The 19,868-nt window shown below is 44.6% G+C and overlaps 1 long non-coding RNA gene across 2 annotated transcripts in view; it reads right to left on the bottom strand.

Moving 5' to 3' along the window:
- Window positions 1-2,175: 2,175 nt before the first annotated feature.
- Window positions 2,176-19,868, bottom strand: part of LOC146858975 (uncharacterized) — a 294,899-nt gene continuing 277,206 nt past the window's right edge. For both annotated transcript variants that reach the window (XR_014979718.1, XR_014979717.1), the window contains exon 3: window positions 2,176-2,513. This is a non-coding gene — a long non-coding RNA (uncharacterized LOC146858975). The remainder of the gene's footprint in view (window positions 2,514-19,868) is intronic.

The following is a 19,868-nucleotide window of genomic DNA, read 5'->3' as shown; positions in this document are numbered from 1 at the left end:
ACCCTATTCTATGCCACTCTACTCTATGCCAATCACACTGCACCACGTAACTCTACTCGATACCACTCCACTCTACCCCATTCTACTCCACTTTATGCCACACCACTGTATGCCACACTACTCCACGCCACTCCGCTCCACCCCGCTCTATGCCACTGTGTTCTACGCCGCTCTATTCTATGTCACTCCACTGAATACCATTATATGCCACACTAAGCCACTCACTGTACTCTACTCTAATCACTAATGAACACCACTCTACTGTAAGCCTGTCTAGTCTACGCTACTCCACTCAATGCCAATCTATGCCACTCTACGCCACTCCACCCTACGTGAGTCTACGCCACTCCACTCTACAACACTCTACGCCACTCTCTGCCATTCCACTCAGCGTCACTCTACTCTCTGTCACTCTAACCTACTCTAGACAACTCTACTCAACTCCACACCACTCTACGCATCTCCACTTACCCTACTTCATTCTACTCCACGCCCACTCCACTCACCGCCACTCTACTCTGCACCACTACACTGTATGCGACTTTATGCCACTCCACGATACTCCACTCTATGCCACTCTATACAACTCCACTCTATATCACTCCATGTCACTCTACCCCACTCTACTCTATGCCACTCTACACAACTCCACTCTACTCCACGCCATTGTACTCCACTCAACCCACTCTATACGACACTACTCTATGCCTCTCTAGAACCATTCTACTCTATGCCACTCTACTGTACGCTACTCTACACCACTCCACTGTATAAAATTGGATCTATGCCACTCTTCTCCATGCCATTTCACACAATTTCACTCTCTTCCACTCTACTCTACGTCATACCACTGTATACCACTCCACTCTACATCACTCTATTCCACTCTATGTCGCTCTATGCCACTCTACACCACGCTACGCCGCGTCACTCCATTCTGTCACTCTCCATTCTATGCCACTCTTCATTACACCACTCTACTCTATGCCGCTCAACTGTACACCACTCTACTCTATGCCACGCTACTCTATACCAGTCTACTTTAATCTACACTATTACACTCTACACCACTCTACGCCACTCCTCTCTCCCCCACTATATTCTATGCCACACTCCTCCTATCTACTCTACGCTTAGGGCCAGATGTATCAAAAAAGCATTTTGCGATTCCCAAATAGCGATTATTACTGAATCACTATTTGGTAATTGCAAAATGCAAGGCAGGAAAGAATTGCACAAAATACCGATTTTTGTAAAATTCGCATTTGCAAATACAGATTCCAAATTAGCGATTCTGTAATAGCGAATTCGCTAAATACAGAATCGCAAAATTGCGAATCTGCAATTCCGATGCAGCTTGATGACCTCACAACCAGTAAGTGAGAAATCCCATGCTGTTTCTGAGAGCCTGCGGCTGTGTAGGAGGCTGAGATCAGGAGCACACCATTCAGGAGAACATCCAGAGTGCAAAGGAGGCTGCAGGACGCAAGAGAAAGCAAAAGTTCCGTGAAAAAGAATTGGAGGTCCTAATTGTGGAAATGGTGAAGAGCCATGAGCAACTGTTTGGGAAAAAATCCCTACACATCCCGAGTCAGAGGAGAGGAAGATCTGGCTGGACATCCAAGCCAAAGTCAACGCCATAGGGGCCACACAGCGCTCTATTGAAGATCTACACAAGCGCTAGTATGAATTGCGCTCAAGGGCAAAAGAGAAGGTGGCAAGCAGGCCAAGAAGACCGCTGGGGGGCCATCAACACCGTGTCCACCCCCTTGAGGACTTGGTCGAGTCAACCCTACAGCCTGAATCCATCAGTGGTGTAGCAGACATCGACAGCTCAGCTAACACCAGCCAAGGTAGGATGCATGCTAAAATACACGTGTCCCATTACTCACAAAAAACCACACTTAGAAATAAGATAATGAAAATGTTAAATTCCCACTCCTGTCCATTTTTTGGTTACCACCCAGAAATGCATCATGGGAGATGCAGTCAGACCTATAAGATATGAAAACAATGATTCTAAGCAGCATAGCCGCAGTTGAGAACCCCCAGTAAATAACAAATTAAAACACACCAATTAGGTATACTTACTCAAGTACATTTCATTTTGAAATGACACAAAGCAAGACACACAATACTGAAGTAGTCTTGTTATATTCACAGATGAACCTGCGCCACAGGGTGAAGACACACCAATAGATGAGCCAGAGGAGATCCAGGAACAGACAGGGGAAGAAGAGACAGACACCGCAACACCAACAACACCTGCACCAAGACTGCGCAGGTTCCCTGTGGCTCCACTACAGGAGTTGGAGGTAGAAGGGGAAGACAACCAAGAAGAGCCACAGTCAAGGCCAGATGAGCAGGCACAGCCTCAAAGTGATCAGTCCCACCTGCAGAGTAGCAACACCAATTGCAGGAGATGTAGAGCAAGAGCACACAGTGCTGCTGAGGAAGGAGAGGAATCCTCTGTCTTTGCTGAGCTGAAGGGCACCATGGTGAGGGTGCAGCAGCTGCAATTCAACATGAATCACAACAGGGTTGACATTAAGGACAGCATCAGGGAGATGAACAACACAGTGGCAGAGGGCCATAGGGCAAATGTGGAATGTCTCAGGGACATGACAGCAATGATTAAAGATCTCTGTACCACCATGCAGAGGGAGCATGCCTCCAAATGCAGACAAAACCACCACTTATTTAGCCGTTTGGATGGTTACACCAATGCAGTTAACTGTCTGAGCAATGCCACAGCTGTCCTCTTCAGACGCACTGTGTCCATGCAGGTGGAAATGGCCCACTGCAGTAATGATGTTGCCAGGGGACTGGTGTAGGTCACCACTGCTGTTGAACAGCTACAGACAGCTACTATAGCTGGGACAAGTATACTGGAGGCAGGGGAAAGCGAGGAGTCCTCCAGCCTCAGCAGCATCACTCCACTGGTGACTGAGCCCAGACAGCGGAGTGCAAGGCAAGGTACAGCATCCAAGCCCTCATCAAGGGAGGCCAGTGTACAAAATGACCACTCCAGTGCAGTGCGAGGCCATAAAAAATAGTCAGTGGTGTGACCGAGGCATGCCAATGGGTGAGGTAACCCATTGCATATGATGCTCAGTGCTGAATGTAGTGCATGGTCAGTAGAATTGCTATGTACAACTACAAAATTCACACACAATGAAGATGTTGACGGCTGTGTGCACACAGTTAACCTGATGTTAAGGTGAATAAAAACACAGTTGAACAAAAGTCATTAGGTGCATTGTCTTATCATTACTGACCTAAAAAAGTTGTGTATTATTTCATCATGTCTCTGTCTGCCATCTGCTGCACCTACACAACCTGCTGCTCTGCGAGGTGGACGTGGTTTATCCTCTTCATCAGACTCAGAATGTGTGAGGTCCAATGGTATGCCATTGTGTGTTGCTAGGTTGTGCTGCATGGCCCAAGTGGCCACCATTTTGCAACAAATCTCTGGCCTATACTGCAGTGCACCTCTACTTTTGTGTAGGCAGCGAAATCTACTCTTAAGTAGGCCGAATGTCCGCTCGATGACATTGCACGTCGACTTATGTGCAGCATGGTATTTCCTTTCACTCTGAGATGTAGGATTAAGGTATGGTGTGAGTATGAAGGAGCGCACAGCATATGCACTATCACCTACACGATGAATGGCAATAGATTAATCACTGTCCTATTTCAACAGATCTAAAGAGTCTATCAGAGTGAGTTACATGCATTTACATAGCAGGTATACTTCGCCAAATTTACCTCCCGTGAGACGCGTGTATGTGCCACCGTGTCTGAATAGGAATGAATCGTGCGTACTACCAGGAAATTTTGCCCCTATGTCAGTTATTATGTGTGAGGCATTACATATGACCTGGATGTTCAGTGAATGAAAGGATTTCCTGTTCCTAAACACATACTTATTAGCTGAGGGGGGACAGATGGCTACATGTGTCCCGTCAATGCACCAAATTACATGTGGGAATTGGGCTATCTGGTACAAGTACAATTTGGTCTGCTGCAATTCCTGTTGTGTAGTGGGAAATCTGATGTAATGGTGTATCCTCTGGACCATTGCATCCAAGAAAGCATTTAAAAAGCTTGAAACACCACTTTAGGACACCCCTCCTGCTGCAGCTATCACCCCCTGGTAGCTCCCTGATGCTAGTGGGTGCAGTGAACATAGGACCTGCACATGTGTGGGAATGGCTCGGGTCCTGCTGGTCTGATTCTCCAGTATTGGATGTAGGTCAGCTATCAGGTCTGGTATTGTAGCTGAGTCTAGTCTATATTTGTCATGGATTTCTTCCTCTGACTGCTGAAACAGGGTTATGCGCACTCTGAAAATGCGTTCCTGTCTCCTCCTCCTTTTCTGTGCTGCTGCTTGAATCCGCATCCTCCTACCTATGACATAAAGTGCTGCCATTGGGTAACATTCTGAGGCCCTCTGGGCCTGTTTGAATAGTTTGCACCTGGTTACCACCTGACTTGAGCTAGTGGTAATTTGCACGCGCAAAATTGCGAATTTTGGTTCATTCGCAAATTGGCGAATGCTTCATACATTGGTCTTCGATTCCCAAATTGCGAATTCGCAAATTGGGAATCCCAAAATTGGGATTCGCCAAATTAGGATTCGCATTTTTTGCAATTACCAATTTTGCAAATGTGAATTCTTTCATACATTGGATAAGGCCATTTTGCGTTCGCAAATGGCCTAGTTTTGCTATTCGCACCGTTTGCAATTGCAAAATAGCTTGATACATCTGGCCCTTAGTGTAGACAGATTTAGAATACTCCTGAAGTGGTTTCTTCTTTTATTTGGAGCTTTATGTTTATATTAACAAGGGAGAAAAAAACTGGCTTTTGCTGCTTGTTCCCTTCGCTTTTACCAAACTTAACAATAAAGTTTCATCCAGGCCTTTAAAATACTGGCGAGGAGGCAACTGTATTCATAGCTGCCACGTTTCCCAGGTCCATTCTTGATGTGCTGCTCCAGTCCATATTTTTTACTTTGAATTCTGGGAAACTTGGCCGGGCTGTGTATGCATAACTAGATATGAGGTGTGTATGTTTGTATATGGTATTTGTATAGAGCAAACCTAGCCAAAGGGTGGCAGTGCACTGTACATTGGCAACAGCAAGCATAAAGTCAACGAGTAATAGGAGAGTTAGCTGGGCAGGTTAACGTATTATGATGTAGATTTCTTTAAAGAGGTGAGTCTCCAACTCGTTCTTACACTGGAGCAGCATTGGGGTGGTCCTGATGGATACAGAGATGTTGTCCCAGATCATGTGTGCATAGATGGAAAAGGCCTCCTGTTATTTTATGTATATATCATGGCCCACAGGTTTCCACTAAAAATACATTATTGCATTAATAGATGTGCTTTCAAAATGTACAGTGATCAAAAGCATGAATAACGTGGATACCGATGCTGTGCTATTTTTTATTGCTAAAGTATTCATGGATGAAAGTTTGCCAGTTCAAATCAGCAGTGATAATGGAGTACAATTCACATCTAGTAAAGCTATAAAGCTAAGAATTATTTTGGATAGGTAAGCATTAAACACCATAGTACATCACTCATACATGCCAATAGACCTGATTCAGATGGGAGACTCCCGATTTTGTGAGCAAAAAATAGCTTTATTTTAGCTCCCTCCTGCCTACAATTGCCCAAGCTTCAATCGAAGTCAATGGGGAAAATACATTCCCCTGATTTGCTTTCGAAATATCCCACTTTCCTGTTCTAGAATATTGGCATGTATGATAAATTCTATTATCCCACTGGTAATGGAATGATAGAACTATTTAACAGAATAAGAATAGGGTGCAATTGGCAGTAAAGAATAATGAAGGTTTCTGAAATACACGTTTTAAAAATAGTATAGATGTGCAGGGCCATTTTTCATGATGCATTTAATGTGCCTCCTTTGAGGTAATTAGAGATAGGGGGCAAGAACTAAAAGTTATCCTGAGTGGTTACAGTCTTAAGTACCAATATTTCTATTGAGGGAGTAAGAAGGAAGATTATGGATAAACATTTGAGGGACAAAGGTATGTATGATTCTAAGAGAGGTTTCAAGGAAGTTGTGGTGGAGGAAGGTACATTGGCTAATGTTAAAAAACCTTGGAAAGTGACAAGAGTGCAATTCAGTTCTCTGAACCTCTGAAAGTTATAAACGGTTTGCGCAATGCTGTTCAGTTGAGTGATGGTAAGGTTTGGAATCTCAAAAGGATCACAATTATAAAAAGTGATCATAATGTATATAAAAAAAGTTCAAAAATTACTAGGAATATGGTTTGGAATTGTGATGATGATGGAGAGAACATATGTTCAGATTAAGGAGGTGGAAATGGAGGTACGAGATTGTTGGAGGGTGAGTCCAATAGTGGAAGAAGTCCAGAGGGTGGTAACCCTGAAGGTTTTCTTGTTAATGTCCAGCCTAGTGAGGCTAATGCGGTGGATGACAACTTGGATTTGTCTGCTGTGGTTGGAGTAGAAAAGTCTGTTGACGTAGGTGATAACATAGACCCTCTTGAGACTGGTCTCATCAACAGTAATAGAGTGTGGATAAGATTAAAATGGTTTCCAAATTATATATGTGAGGAGGGAAATGGTATTATTTATGTTTAATTACCACTTTATGGTTATCTTTATGGTTTTTATTTTGTCCTATGAGAGAGAAAGATGTGTTATGTCATGTATATATCATGTAAATACTAGTATATACTTAATGTAACATTGTATGCATATATTATAAGTACTCTGGATGATGTATTCATGCATTCTTCAGGGCAGCTTCTTAGAGTTTCAGAACCATTGGTCTCGTTTTTAGAACCTCCTGAAGTCATTTGCCTGGACAAAGAGAAGAAGCAAGTAGTTCCTATTTTTGTTCTTTCTTTTCATGTCATACGACTAATAATTTTCCAGTGAAAAAATTTGCTTTTCTTGGACAACATATACTTCAAAATTGTCCAGCCTCATTCTGAGCACACCATCAGGATATGTTGGCCAAAGTCGTGCTAGTTCATGGTGCACCATCTGTACCCCTAACATGGAAAGGTAACTAATGGAATGTGCAACCTCAGAACTTGACAACATTGACTACCCAAGGAAATCGTGATAACAGATCTAATAACCTTTTGGTTTGGTTACTTATGAATACCCAAAAAGATACACAAGAAATACATAGTAAAGTGCTTCAATATTTATTGGAGCATTGTGATTCTTGAGTAAAATACGTGTACTGCAGTAATCAATAGAAGGAAACAGAATAATGTGATTAGCATTAGGCGAATGGTCAAGAAGATAAACAGTACAACCATTTTGCTGATTACAGAGAATATAAGCTTACATACAAATACTATGATATATTGTTCTACTACCTAGCACCATCTAACCTAGTGTGTCTAGGGTGGGGGAATCTGCCTAGTCCCTGTAGGGTAATCTAACTCCCCATTACCTGTGGGTGAGTGTCATCGGGGTGCCTGTCTGGGTGGAGAGCTGGTCAGCATCGCCTGAGGGTGCCCGTCTTAGTGGAGAGCTGGGAAACATCCCCTGAGGTAAACAGTAACCAGCTGGGCTTGAATTCCGGCATGGGTGACCTCTCACTGACAGCAAAATGCTCCTCTGACTAAACAAGGAAGTGATGCCATTTATATAATAAACATCACCATGTTGCCATACCAAAGTCTCAGGCTGCTATTGTTGATTCTACAGTGAAAGCTTTGTTGCTGAATGGACAGTAATAACTACAACATTTTGCGTGATGAACTTAGCCCTTGTACAGAACGTGCAAGGTATTGTGATAATGTGCCCACAAAGTGGAAATGTAAGCAATGCTGTTTCAGAGAATTTTATCCTGCACAGGCAATTTAATGTGTGTCAAATGTCATTGTGTTTAAGAAAGAAGGAACTTAAGGAGGCATGTAAAATGGTGGTGTTCCAGCTCGAGCCTAATGTAACCATATGACATTGGTGTTCCAGTATTTGAATAAACCATAACGTAATTCCTCTTCTTGTGGATTTACTTTACAACTGCTATCTATGTTTTCTCTTTTTTACACTTCTTATACTATCTGCGGATGTGCTGAAAACCACCAGTTATGGTGAGCTTGTCTGTAAAATAAGTGGGGATGCTGGTCCTTTGAAAATGATGCAGCTGGTTTTGAAGATGGTGTGGGCTGGCAATGGGAGCAAATGGAGTTCTCTCAGTATGGTGGAGATGTGATCATATTTCTTCAGACCCTGGATGAGACATGCTGTGGCGTTTACAATGCCCACAGTGGGTGCCAGAGTGGCATCTTGGAGCCATAGAGTAGGTCATTACCACCATCTGGAAGCAATACTATGAGGGATTGAAAAGCAATTCTGTTGTCAGTTTCTGGAATTTATTTTGACTTTGTATAGAAGAGAGAGCTGGTAGAAAACTGTCTTTTTTTTTTTGGCTTCTGAGTGAGGATGGTGTCCAGGGTGTATCTAAGTATCTAAGTGACCTGGCATTCAATTAATCTTGGTATTTGAAGCAGTCAAGGTTACGCCATTGAGCCAGGTTTGTACTGCATTTTGTTTACTGTTCTTTGCAAATAATAGGAATTTTATCTTCGTTGGGGTGAGCTTCAGGTAGGCGCTGGACAGCCAGCTCTAGGTGATATGGAATCAGTGTTTGAAGCATTGGATGTTAGAAGCAGAGGAGATTTTCAATTTGAGTTTTGTATCATTGCCATATTGGTGATTCATGATGGTGTTATCTGTGGATAGAGCACAAAGCAGCTCCATATAAAGGCTGAAGATCACAGGAGACAGTATGGAACCCTGAGGGACTCCACAGGTGATAGGGATCTTTTGGGACCTGGAGGTGCCCATGTGAACAAATTGGTGTTGGTTCAACAGGTAGGAAGAGAACCAGTGAAGTATTTTACTAAGACTGCAGTGTGCATATGAGCGTGGAGGGGTCGAAGGCAGCAGAGAAGCAGGAGTCACTTTATCTGTGATCAAGAGGCTGTTGTCTGTGATTTGTAAGGTAATGGTTTCTGTGCTGCAACAACTTTTGAAGCAAAAATGGTAATTGGGCAGGAGATGGTTATAATTGATGTGATCTTGAAGTTGAACATAGACTTGCAGATGAATGGTAGGTGAATGATAAGCCAGTAGTTAGCTAGGCCATCATGTTCTAGTGTAGGTTGTTTTCGAAGTGGGAGGATCTGGCCTATCAGGAGAGCTTCAGGGAAGATGCATTGAGTGGGAGAGGCATTGGCAGCCGTAAACAGTAGTAACAGAGCATCCCCAGAGAGCTCTGATGAAATACGATGGTAAGATATCATCTCCATTGCAGGAGTCTATGGGATGTAAGAGATGAAGCAGGCTTGTTGTTGTTGATGGGCAGTTTCATGATCTGTATTTTTCACTGAAGAAGAATTTTGGGGCATTGTACTTTTCAGTGGAGTGAGGAATAGGTGGGTCAGGCAGGGGGTTGATGCAGTGCCTAATTGTCTTGAACAGCATTATGCTTCTGTTTGTGGCTACACTGATGGTGTTGGTGTAGTACTTTATTTTGGCTGATATTATTAGCTCTGTGTGTGTTGTGAGTAGGGGCTTCAGTATCAAGAGGTCCACATGATGTCTCATTTTCTTCCAGTTTCTTTCCAGTCTGTTGATGGATCGTTTATGTTCAACAGGGTCTTTAAAATTAGTCTTCAGGGTGCCGAAGGCTGTAATTTGCAGTTGACTTGCACTTGAGTGATGTAATTAGGGTGGGGATGTTCACATAGCTTTCCACAAATTTGCTAACCTTGTTTAGAAGCTTGATGGGATTGGACATGGAGATGATAGAGTGAGAGATGAGTTCAAGCAATAGGTTGTCTATGGTGAAGTCTTTGAAGGAGCTGAAGGTTTGGTCTTCTCTTGTGTGCTGACCTTGGTTTGCTGGTAGAATGCTGAGCAGGGATATTGGGATGGCATATGTGTGGTTTAATTGTATTTTTGCAGATGTTGAGAAGACAAGTTTGCGGATGTGGCCTTTCGGGTGTGTTGGTTGTGTGAAATGCAGTGCCACATTGATCAATGAGGTTGAAGAGACTGTTATTTTTCAGCTTGTATTATCTGAGTGGTTGAAGTGAACCAAGAGGGTGGTGTGATCATGTGGGATGGACGAGGTGGTGAGGATATCTGAGAATTCATCAATGTAGTCCTTTTTCTGCCTGGAAGGCCTATAGATAAGAAGGAAGGTGGCGGTGTGAGATGCAGAGAGTAAAAAATGGCATGTCTATGGCTCCATAGAGTTGAGAATTACTTGCTTGGCTAGGGTGCAGGTCCTAGAGGAGTTATGGATGACATCAAGGCCTCCTATCTGTTAGAAACGGGAGTCCCTAGTTGGCAGAGGTATGCACTTTGTCCAAGTAGGGACCCTTGCTTTTAGCCATGATAAGGGAGTTACACACTTTAGATAATCCCTGCTCACCGCCTTGGTAGCTTGGCACGAGCAGAAAGGCTTATCCCAAAGGCAATGGGTAAAGTATTTGCTCCCCAACACACAGTAATGCAGTGAAAACACTATAAAAGGACACCACACCGGTTTAGAAAAATAAAGTATCTTTATCTAAACCAAATAAGACCAAAACAACATCAATTCCACATACACAATGCAAAATATGACTACTAAAATGTTTCAAGCAATTCTGTCTATTGAAAATTATGGCTGCATGACTTTTACTCAAAGTATTCAAATGTGTCAAAATCCACAAGGCAAAACAGCCACAGAGAAGGGAAGCGTCGGGAAACACAGTGATGCATCAGTTCCTGAGTCCTTGGGGAGGCGATAAAACAGTTCTGCTGCATGCAGGAGATGTGATGCATCAAATCCGGACTGTAGGGGGAAGTAATGCTTCGTTTCCAAGACTGTTCTGGTGATGCGGGTTATGCGTCGGAAAACTTGCTGCAGAAGTTGATGCGGTGATGGCAAACAGGTGCTGCATTGATTTCTTCAGCCGTGGTCCCACAATGCGTCGATTCTTTCAGCCACACAGTAGGGCCTGTGTTGGAGTCGGTGCAGTGATCTCGGACTTCGGAGATTGGTGCATAGCACTTGGCATGCAGCATATTTATCAGTCGCTGGCAGACACTGCATTAATTCTTCACCCGCACGACGGCAGAGCGTGGAAGTTTCTCCTGCTCGGCGATGCTGCATAGGAAAAATAGGGACTGGAAGACAATGAGTTGATTTTCTTGGTTTCTTCAAGCTTTTTCTGCTCCTAGCAACAGGAACAACATCCCAACAGTGGAGTTCAGGGACACTGGTGGTGAAGACTTTGTGTCCCTGAGACTTCAAAACAGGAGGCAAGCAGACACAAGCTCTTAGAAATTCTTCACAAGCAGGTTCACAGCAAAGTTCCAGTCTTTGTCTTTTCCTTGGCAGAAGCAGCAACTGCAAGCCAACCCAGCAAAGCAGCACACAGCAAAGGGGCAGTACTCCTCCTTATAGCTCCCAGCTCGTCTTCCTTGGCAGAGGTTCCTCTTGATTCCAGAAGTGATCTGAAGTTCTGGAGTTTTAGGTCTAATATTTATACCCCATTTTCACGCATCTCTGAGCTCAGTAAAAACCAGTTCTGACCTCCCTGATCCAGCTTCACTACAGGAGGTGGAGACATCATTGTGCAGCTCATACACAGCCTATTCAGGTGCTAGTGAAAACTCTTCCCACAACTCTAAAGGTCTATTTAGCCTGGCGGTTATGAGTTGCCCAGGAAAGGCAGGACAAACCTCAATCCCCCTTGTGACTGTCTAGAGTGAATGCACATCCCCAACTCCTGCCACTCCAAAACGAAGACCGTGAATACACAAACAGGCAGAGGCACGCAGAATGGTGCAGCAAGAAAATGTCCACTTTCTAAAAGTCATGAAAAAACGGGAGGGGAACCTGACACCTGCTTAACTTCTGTGCTGTCTCTTTATAGCAACGGTCAAACACCAATTAATCACAGTTTGATCTGGTTATTTATTTAACCTTTTCATTCTTTAGTATTTTATGTTTATTTCACACTAATTCAAATGTATGAAAAGAATAACACTCATCAGGGCTTCGTGATAGTCAAGTGTTGTTATAATCTGATGGAAGCTGGTCACACAAGTCCGACCACTCTCAGTGGGTCTTAAAGAAACTTCCCTACCCTGCACAAGTGAAACGATGTTCACACATGGTGTGCGGATCGAATCTTCAAGGAAATTGTCAGTTAATCAGAACGGGTGCTTTCCTCCCGAGTCAGTATCGTTTTCCGTCTTGTATTTTAATTGCTTCACATTCTTGGATAAAGAATCTTTTTTGTGTTTGAAAAGCTTTATTGAAGGTTTTGTTAACATGTAAAGACATCAGCAAAGAGCAGGAAATATGTTAAAAAAATAGTATAGAACATTGACAATGCTAATATCCATTTCAAAGAAACAAAAGCTTTTTATGGGAATTTTTTTTAAGGAATAAGGAAAGGAAAAAGAAGGGGAAAGATAGAAAGAAAGGAAGAAGGAGGGAAACAATAACCTTGCAAAATATAAAACATTAAAAATGATTACAGCTTATAATCAAATAGTATAAATGAGCACTAAAAATATTCAGCATATATAAAAAAATGTAAACAGTAAAAGATAACAAGAAAAGATAACAAAAGGAAGAGAGTTGTAGTTCTTCAAGGAGGTTTAAAATTTTCTGAATTGATATGTGTAGATTTCTTCAGAGCCAATCGATCAAGATATGCAGTAAGGGGTAACCAGAAAAGATCAACATTACGTATTGGTTTGCAGGAGGAGCCTGTGAAAATGACATAAAGTGTTCCACCAACCTTGTATGGAAATATTTGTAAGGGATTTCCAATTAGAAGATATCTGTTGGAATGCAAGAGCAAGCATGAGATCGAAAAGACCATCTGTTAGAGGTAGGGTCTCTTGCGCAGTTATTACTTGGGGGTCGACTGCGAAATAGAGATTTGGTTGCTGGCCTTGTGATGATACACAATTTTAAGACGGCCCCTTGAGGAGGTGGAGTTTCTTTCGTTCCCTCCATATAAACCCTGATGAGACACGAAGCCGGTGCTTGGCTTTCGGATTTCCAACCCTAGTCCACGCCCCTTTGTTTCCTGTGAAGTTTAGTGTTCCCGGTTTCGTGAAGACGACGGAGGTCGACACGCGTTGTTTGTCCTGGTGCTGCCTCCTCCCTCGCTTGGTCCCGTGGTTGTATGCTCGCAGTAAACGGGTGAGGTTTTCCCCGTCTGTTGTTGAGGTGGCGGGGGATTACGGCGGTTGCAGTAAGTAGCGGTTTGTTCCTGAGTACCACTTGTGACTGCTGCCCCACCTTCCTGTTAAGCCGCGTTCCCTATCTCTTTGCCGTGCCTCGGCGTTCTAAATCCCCGCTCCCAGACCAGACATAGTAGAGCGCTGCTGTTTGCATTCACTGTGATTGGTGAGATTAGACACATCGACCTAATCCTCCTATTTACAACGCGGTCGCGTGTCCTTTATCCTCTAGGAGAGAAACATGATAGCGAATACCCCGTGCACTCCAGACTCACAAGAGTGTTCATGAGAAATCACTCCCTTATTTCCCCTTTGGTGTGTATTTAGCAGTGTTGTTTCCCTCTGACCGTGTTAGCGGTATCCTGTCTTTCATACACTGCTGTAGGTGGTAGCAGGTTAAGCCCCGAGGTAATACTTTGGTTTGGACCTTGTGTCAGTGGAGCCTCTGGTTTCAGGCATACGCTGGTTGTTCCCTTGGTTACACTCTTAGAGGCCTTACATGCTGCTGCCTTCTCTCCCGAATATTGCCGTCAACAAGTCCCTTCTACACTGCTGTGTCATTCAGATCGTCATATGCCTTAAGGAGATGTTCAGTTGGTAAGGGACATTGTGTTTGTGTGTCATACATAAGGCCAGCATTTAGAAATTAGCCTGGGTGTGTGGGTGGTGAGAGGAGATAGTGTCTTATCTCAAAGAAATCCCACAACGGGTCGATTACATCCTGTGGCATATTTTTCTAAAACCCTTCTCCCTGCGGAACAGAATTATACCATAGGAGAAAGGGAACTCCTGGCCATAAAGCTTGCTTTTCAAGAGCGGAGACATTATTTATTGGGGTCTCCACATACAGTTACGATCTACACAGACCATCGTAACTTACAATTCTTTAAATCCGCTAAGGCGTTAACACCAAGACAAATGAGATGGGTTTTATTCTTTAGTGAATATGATTTTGTGATTACCTATCGTCCCGGACCGCAACAAGGTAAAGCGGATGCACTATCTCGCTTGGGAGCTGACAAAAGAGTTGTAAACTGTGAACCTCCCCCTCTCATTCCTTGCCATAAGATTGTGGGAGTCAGTGATAGGGTTTCATCAACCACCTGCTTCTTAAATAAATTTATGACAGCTTATGAAGACATATCACCGATAGAATGGATGAAAGAGCCACAACACACGATAAGAGATGGATTGTATCTTCATGATAGGAAGATCTATGTACCTGTACCAGATCTGCAACAACAAATCATCAAATGGTGTCATGATAACTCCTTAACAGGGCATCCGGGGGGTGAAAAGACCATACAACTTTGTCAGAGATGGTTTTGGTGGAAAGGTTTAAATCAAGACGTGCTGGCTTACGTTTCCTCTTGTCCTGTTTGTGCCAGACAAAAACCGTTGCGCACTGCTCCTGCTGGATTGTTACATCCTACACACATTCCTAGAGTCCCCTGGCATACTCTTAGTATGGATTTCATTACTGATTTGCCTCCCATGCAGGGTTATAACACTATTTTTGTGGTGGTAGACTTGTTCACGAAAATGGCACACTTTATTCCTTTAAAGAAATTGCCATCATCCAAGGAATTAGCACAAGTGTTTATCGACCACATAGTTAAGTTGCATGGAATTCCGTCTGTGATCATCACTGATAGAGGTGTACAATTCATTTCCCGTTTCTGGCAAGGATTATGTGCAAAGCAAAAACCAAAGGAAATGATGGACGGAGTGTTGAACATTGCAAGCACTCACCCCCAGTCAACTGATCTGGGTTTAATCCATCACCGTTCTTTAGCCCACTCTGCCACCCCAGTTCAGACATGGCCATGTGCAAATCAGTCTGACCCTGTGCCTCATGGGAACAGTCCAGCCCGAACTGCCAAGCCATGTCTTCCCTGGACCGGAAACAAGCTTCCTAGGACCGGTTTCTGGCATTTCAGCCGTCTTCAGCCAGGCTTGCTTGAATCCAGTGGCAAAGTGAGCAAGGGACTCACGTCTGAGCATACCCTGCCAACTTATGGCGTACAAAGCAAAAACCAAAGGAAATGATGGACGGAGTGTTGAACATTGCAAGCACTCACCCCCAGTCAACTGATCTGGGTTTAATCCATCACCGTTCTTTAGCCCACTCTGCCACCCCAGTTCAGACATGGCCATGTGCAAATCAGTCTGACCCTGTGCCTCATGGGAACAGTCCAGCCCGAACTGCCAAGCCATGTCTTCCCTGGACCGGAAACAAGCTTCCTAGGACCGGTTTCTGGCATTTCAGCCGTCTTCAGCCAGGCTTGCTTGAATCCAGTGGCAAAGTGAGCAAGGGACTCACGTCTGAGCATACCCTGCCAACTTATGGCGTACAAAGCAAAAACCAAAGGAAATGATGGACGGAGTGTTGAACATTGCAAGCACTCACCCCCAGTCAACTGATCTGGGTTTAATCCATCACCGTTCTTTAGCCCACTCTGCCACCCCAGTTCAGACATGGCCATGTGCAAATCAGTCTGACCCTGTGCCTCATGGGAACAGTCCAGCCCGAACTGCCAAGCCATGTCTTCCCTGGACCGGAAACAAGCTTCCTAGGACCGGTTTCTGGCATTTCAGCCGTCTTCAGCCAGGCTTGCTTGAATCCAGTGGCAAAGTGAGCAAGGGACTCACGTCTGAGCATACCTTGCCAACTTATGGCGTACAAAGCAAAAACCAAAGGAAATGATGGACGGAGTGTTGAACATTGCAAGCACTCACCCCCAGTCAACTGATCTGGGTTTAATCCATCACCGTTCTTTAGCCCACTCTGCCACCCCAGTTCAGACATGGCCATGTGCAAATCAGTCTGACCCTGTGCCTCATGGGAACAGTCCAGCCCGAACTGCCAAGCCATGTCTTCCCTGGACCGGAAACAAGCTTCCTAGGACCGGTTTCTGGCATTTCAGCCGTCTTCAGCCAGGCTTGCTTGAATCCAGTGGCAAAGTGAGCAAGGGACTCACGTCTGAGCATACCCTGCCAACTTATGGCGTACAAAGCAAAAACCAAAGGAAATGATGGACGGAGTGTTGAACATTGCAAGCACTCACCCCCAGTCAACTGATCTGGGTTTAATCCATCACCGTTCTTTAGCCCACTCTGCCACCCCAGTTCAGACATGGCCATGTGCAAATCAGTCTGACCCTGTGCCTCATGGGAACAGTCCAGCCCGAACTGCCAAGCCATGTCTTCCCTGGACCGGAAACAAGCTTCCTAGGACCGGTTTCTGGCATTTCAGCCGTCTTCAGCCAGGCTTGCTTGAATCCAGTGGCAAAGTGAGCAAGGGACTCACGTCTGAGCATACCCTGCCAACTTATGGCGTACAAAGCAAAAACCAAAGGAAATGATGGACGGAGTGTTGAACATTGCAAGCACTCACCCCCAGTCAACTGATCTGGGTTTAATCCATCACCGTTCTTTAGCCCACTCTGCCACCCCAGTTCAGACATGGCCATGTGCAAATCAGTCTGACCCTGTGCCTCATGGGAACAGTCCAGCCCGAACTGCCAAGCCATGTCTTCCCTGGACCGGAAACAAGCTTCCTAGGACCGGTTTCTGGCATTTCAGCCGTCTTCAGCCAGGCTTGCTTGAATCCAGTGGCAAAGTGAGCAAGGGACTCACGTCTGAGCATACCCTGCCAACTTATGGCGTACAAAGCAAAAACCAAAGGAAATGATGGACGGAGTGTTGAACATTGCAAGGATTATGTGCAACTTTAGGAATAGATCACAGATTGTCTACAGCCTATCATCCCCAGACTGATGGACAAACCGAAAGGACTAATCAGACTCTTGAACAATTCCTTAGATTCTTACTATCCTCTATCACGTCAAATTGGGTACAGGCTCTGTCCTTAGCTGAATTTGCGTACAATAATTCCTCACATTCCTCTACGGGAATATCTCCCTTCTTTTTTGTTCATGCACATCATCCTAGATTCCTTCCTTTCCCAGCACCCAGTCATCTAGACAATATTCCTGCTGTCCAACAACATCATGCCACCCTGTTAGAGATATGGGAAACCGCCACCAGAGAATTAAAAAAGACCAAAGAAGCCATAAAGACACAATCTGACAAACATCGTAAACCTGCTCCCGATTATCAAGTAGGCGATCAGGTTTGGTTGTCCACCAAGAATTTAAGATTAGCGGGTCCAAAGAAGTTACAACCTTGATATGTGGGTCCGTATAAGATCATGAAAATTATCACTCCTGTGTCACTTAAACTTGAATTACCCGAAGAAATGCAGATTCATCCCGTATTCCACACCTCCTTACTCAAAGAATGCAAACCCTCTCTGAATCCTGAACAGCCTCCTCCTCCTATCCTAGCGGGTGGGGACACGGAATACGAAGTAAAGCGAGTCCTAGATTCCCGTAGACACAGGGGTAAATTACAGTACTTAAATGACTGGGTAGGCTATTCTCCTGAAGATCGTTCTTGGGAACCGGCTGAGAATGTACACGCCCCTGTCTTGGTCCGGAGGTTTCATGCCCTCCATCCCACTAAACCTCGCCCTGTCAGTCGGCCTTTGGGTGGGAGAACTGTTAGAGGTAGGTTCTCTTGCGCAGTTATTACTTGGGAGTCGACTGCGAAATAGAGATTTGGTTGCTGGCCTTGTGATGATACACAATTTTAAGACGGTCCCTTGAGGAGGTGGAGTTTCTTTCGTTCCCTCCATATAAACCCTGATGAGACTCGAAGCCGGTGCTTGGCTTTCGGATTTCCGACCCTAGTCCACGCCCCTTTGTTTCCTGTGAAGTTTAGTGTTCCTGGTTTCGTGAAGACGACGGAGGTCGACACGCGTTGTTTGTCCTGGTGCTGCCTCCTCCCTCGTTTGGTCCCGTGGTTGTATGCTCGCAGTAAGCGGGTGAGGTTTTCCCCGTCTGTTGTTGAGGCGGCGGGTGATTACGGCGGTTGCAGTAAGTAGCGGTTTGTTCCTGAGTACCGCTTATGACTGCTGCCCCGCCTTCCTGTTAAGCCGCGTTCCCTATCTCTTTGCCGTGCCTCGGCGTTCTAAATCCCCGCTCCCTGACCAGACATAGTAGAGCGCTGCTGTTTGCATTCACTGTGATTGGTGAGATTAGACACGTCGACCGAATCCTCCTATTCACAACGCGGTCGCGTGTCCTTTATCCTCTAGGAGAGAAACATTGTAGCGAGTACCCCGTGCACTCCAGACTCGCAAGAGTGTTCATGAGAAATCACTCCCTTATTTCCCCTTTGGTGTGTATTTAGCGGTGTCGTTTCCCTCTGACCGTGTTAGGGGTATCCTGTCTTTCATACACTGCTGTAGGTGGTAGCAGGTTAAGCCCCGAGGTAATACTTTGGTTTGGACCTTGTGTCAGTGTAGCCTCTGGTTTCAGGCATACGCTGGTTGTTCCCTTAGAGGCCTTACATGCTGCTGCCTTCTCTCCCGAATATTGCCGTCAACAAGTCCCTTCTACACTGCTGTGTCATTCAGATCGTCATATGCCTTAAGGAGATGTTCAGTTGGTAAGGGACATTGTGTTTGTGTGTCATACATAACGCCAGCATTTAGTAATTAGCCTGGGTGTGTGGGTGTCTCCTAAGTAGGGGTGGGGGACAGAGATCATTAACGTTCTCTTCCTTATTTCCTCTGTAGGTTGTGCCCATCCTGTTCCTTCTGAAAACAACCAACTGGGGGTTCCGAAGTGTAGCTGCCTTCACGTTTTCAGCCCCACATCTCCGAGGGTTCTCCTGTGGGTGTGTGTTCCTTTGCATAGGGCTCACCCATAGAAGGGCTTTGGGAGTGTGGGGATTTCTCGTCGCTCCTGTGGATTGAGCTGAGTGGTCATACTGGTGGTATCGGCAACACCATCTGAGTGTGCAGGGAGAGCTAAAGAATGAGAAAGACTACCCAGAAAGGGAAGAATAAGGAGCAGAGAGCGCAAAAATGCGGGAGAGGTATAGCCAGATTTTTACCCAGAAAGCAGAGACAACTGGACAGAGAAAGAATAAGTGAAGAAGATCAGCATTAGGAGCGCCACAAGTCCAGCAATTAGAGTCAGAAGAAGGAGTAAAGCGAGACAAGGAAAGAGGAGAAAGATAAAGTCTATGATAGAAATAGAATATGGATGGAGTAAGAGAGGCAGAACACATTTTTAAGGATCTGGATCAAAGTTTATCCCAGAGAGCAACAGAACAGGTACAGTCAAAGTCCGCTTCCCAGGAAAGATCCCATTTAGATTTAACACGATCCGGATTAGGGGAGGAGAAACATTTATAAATAAAAGATGCTTTAGGGATAATAGTGAGAATTTTAAGAAGAGGAGGTGGAGGTACTAATGATGATGAAGAGGGAAGAGAATAATAACGGTCAAGAATTATTGCCATGAGAATAGTAAGTTTCTGCAAAAAAGATCGGGGGCAGTGAAATAAAAGCTGAAATTGGGGAAAGGAGCAAGGTAATAATCCATTGAAGAGTTGTTTAACCCACATAACACCCTTTATTCTCCAAGAGTTCCAGAAGATAGGTCTATTATTGAAAAGGATAAGTGAATTGTACCAAATGGGTGTATTTAAAAAGGATTCACGAGT

This window comes from Triturus cristatus, chromosome 3_2, assembly GCF_964204655.1.
Source record: "Triturus cristatus chromosome 3_2, aTriCri1.1, whole genome shotgun sequence".
NCBI classification, from domain to species: Eukaryota; Metazoa; Chordata; class Amphibia; order Caudata; family Salamandridae; genus Triturus; species Triturus cristatus.
The sequence above is the reverse complement of the archived record's forward strand: the minus strand, read 5'-3'. Positions and strand labels throughout refer to the sequence as shown.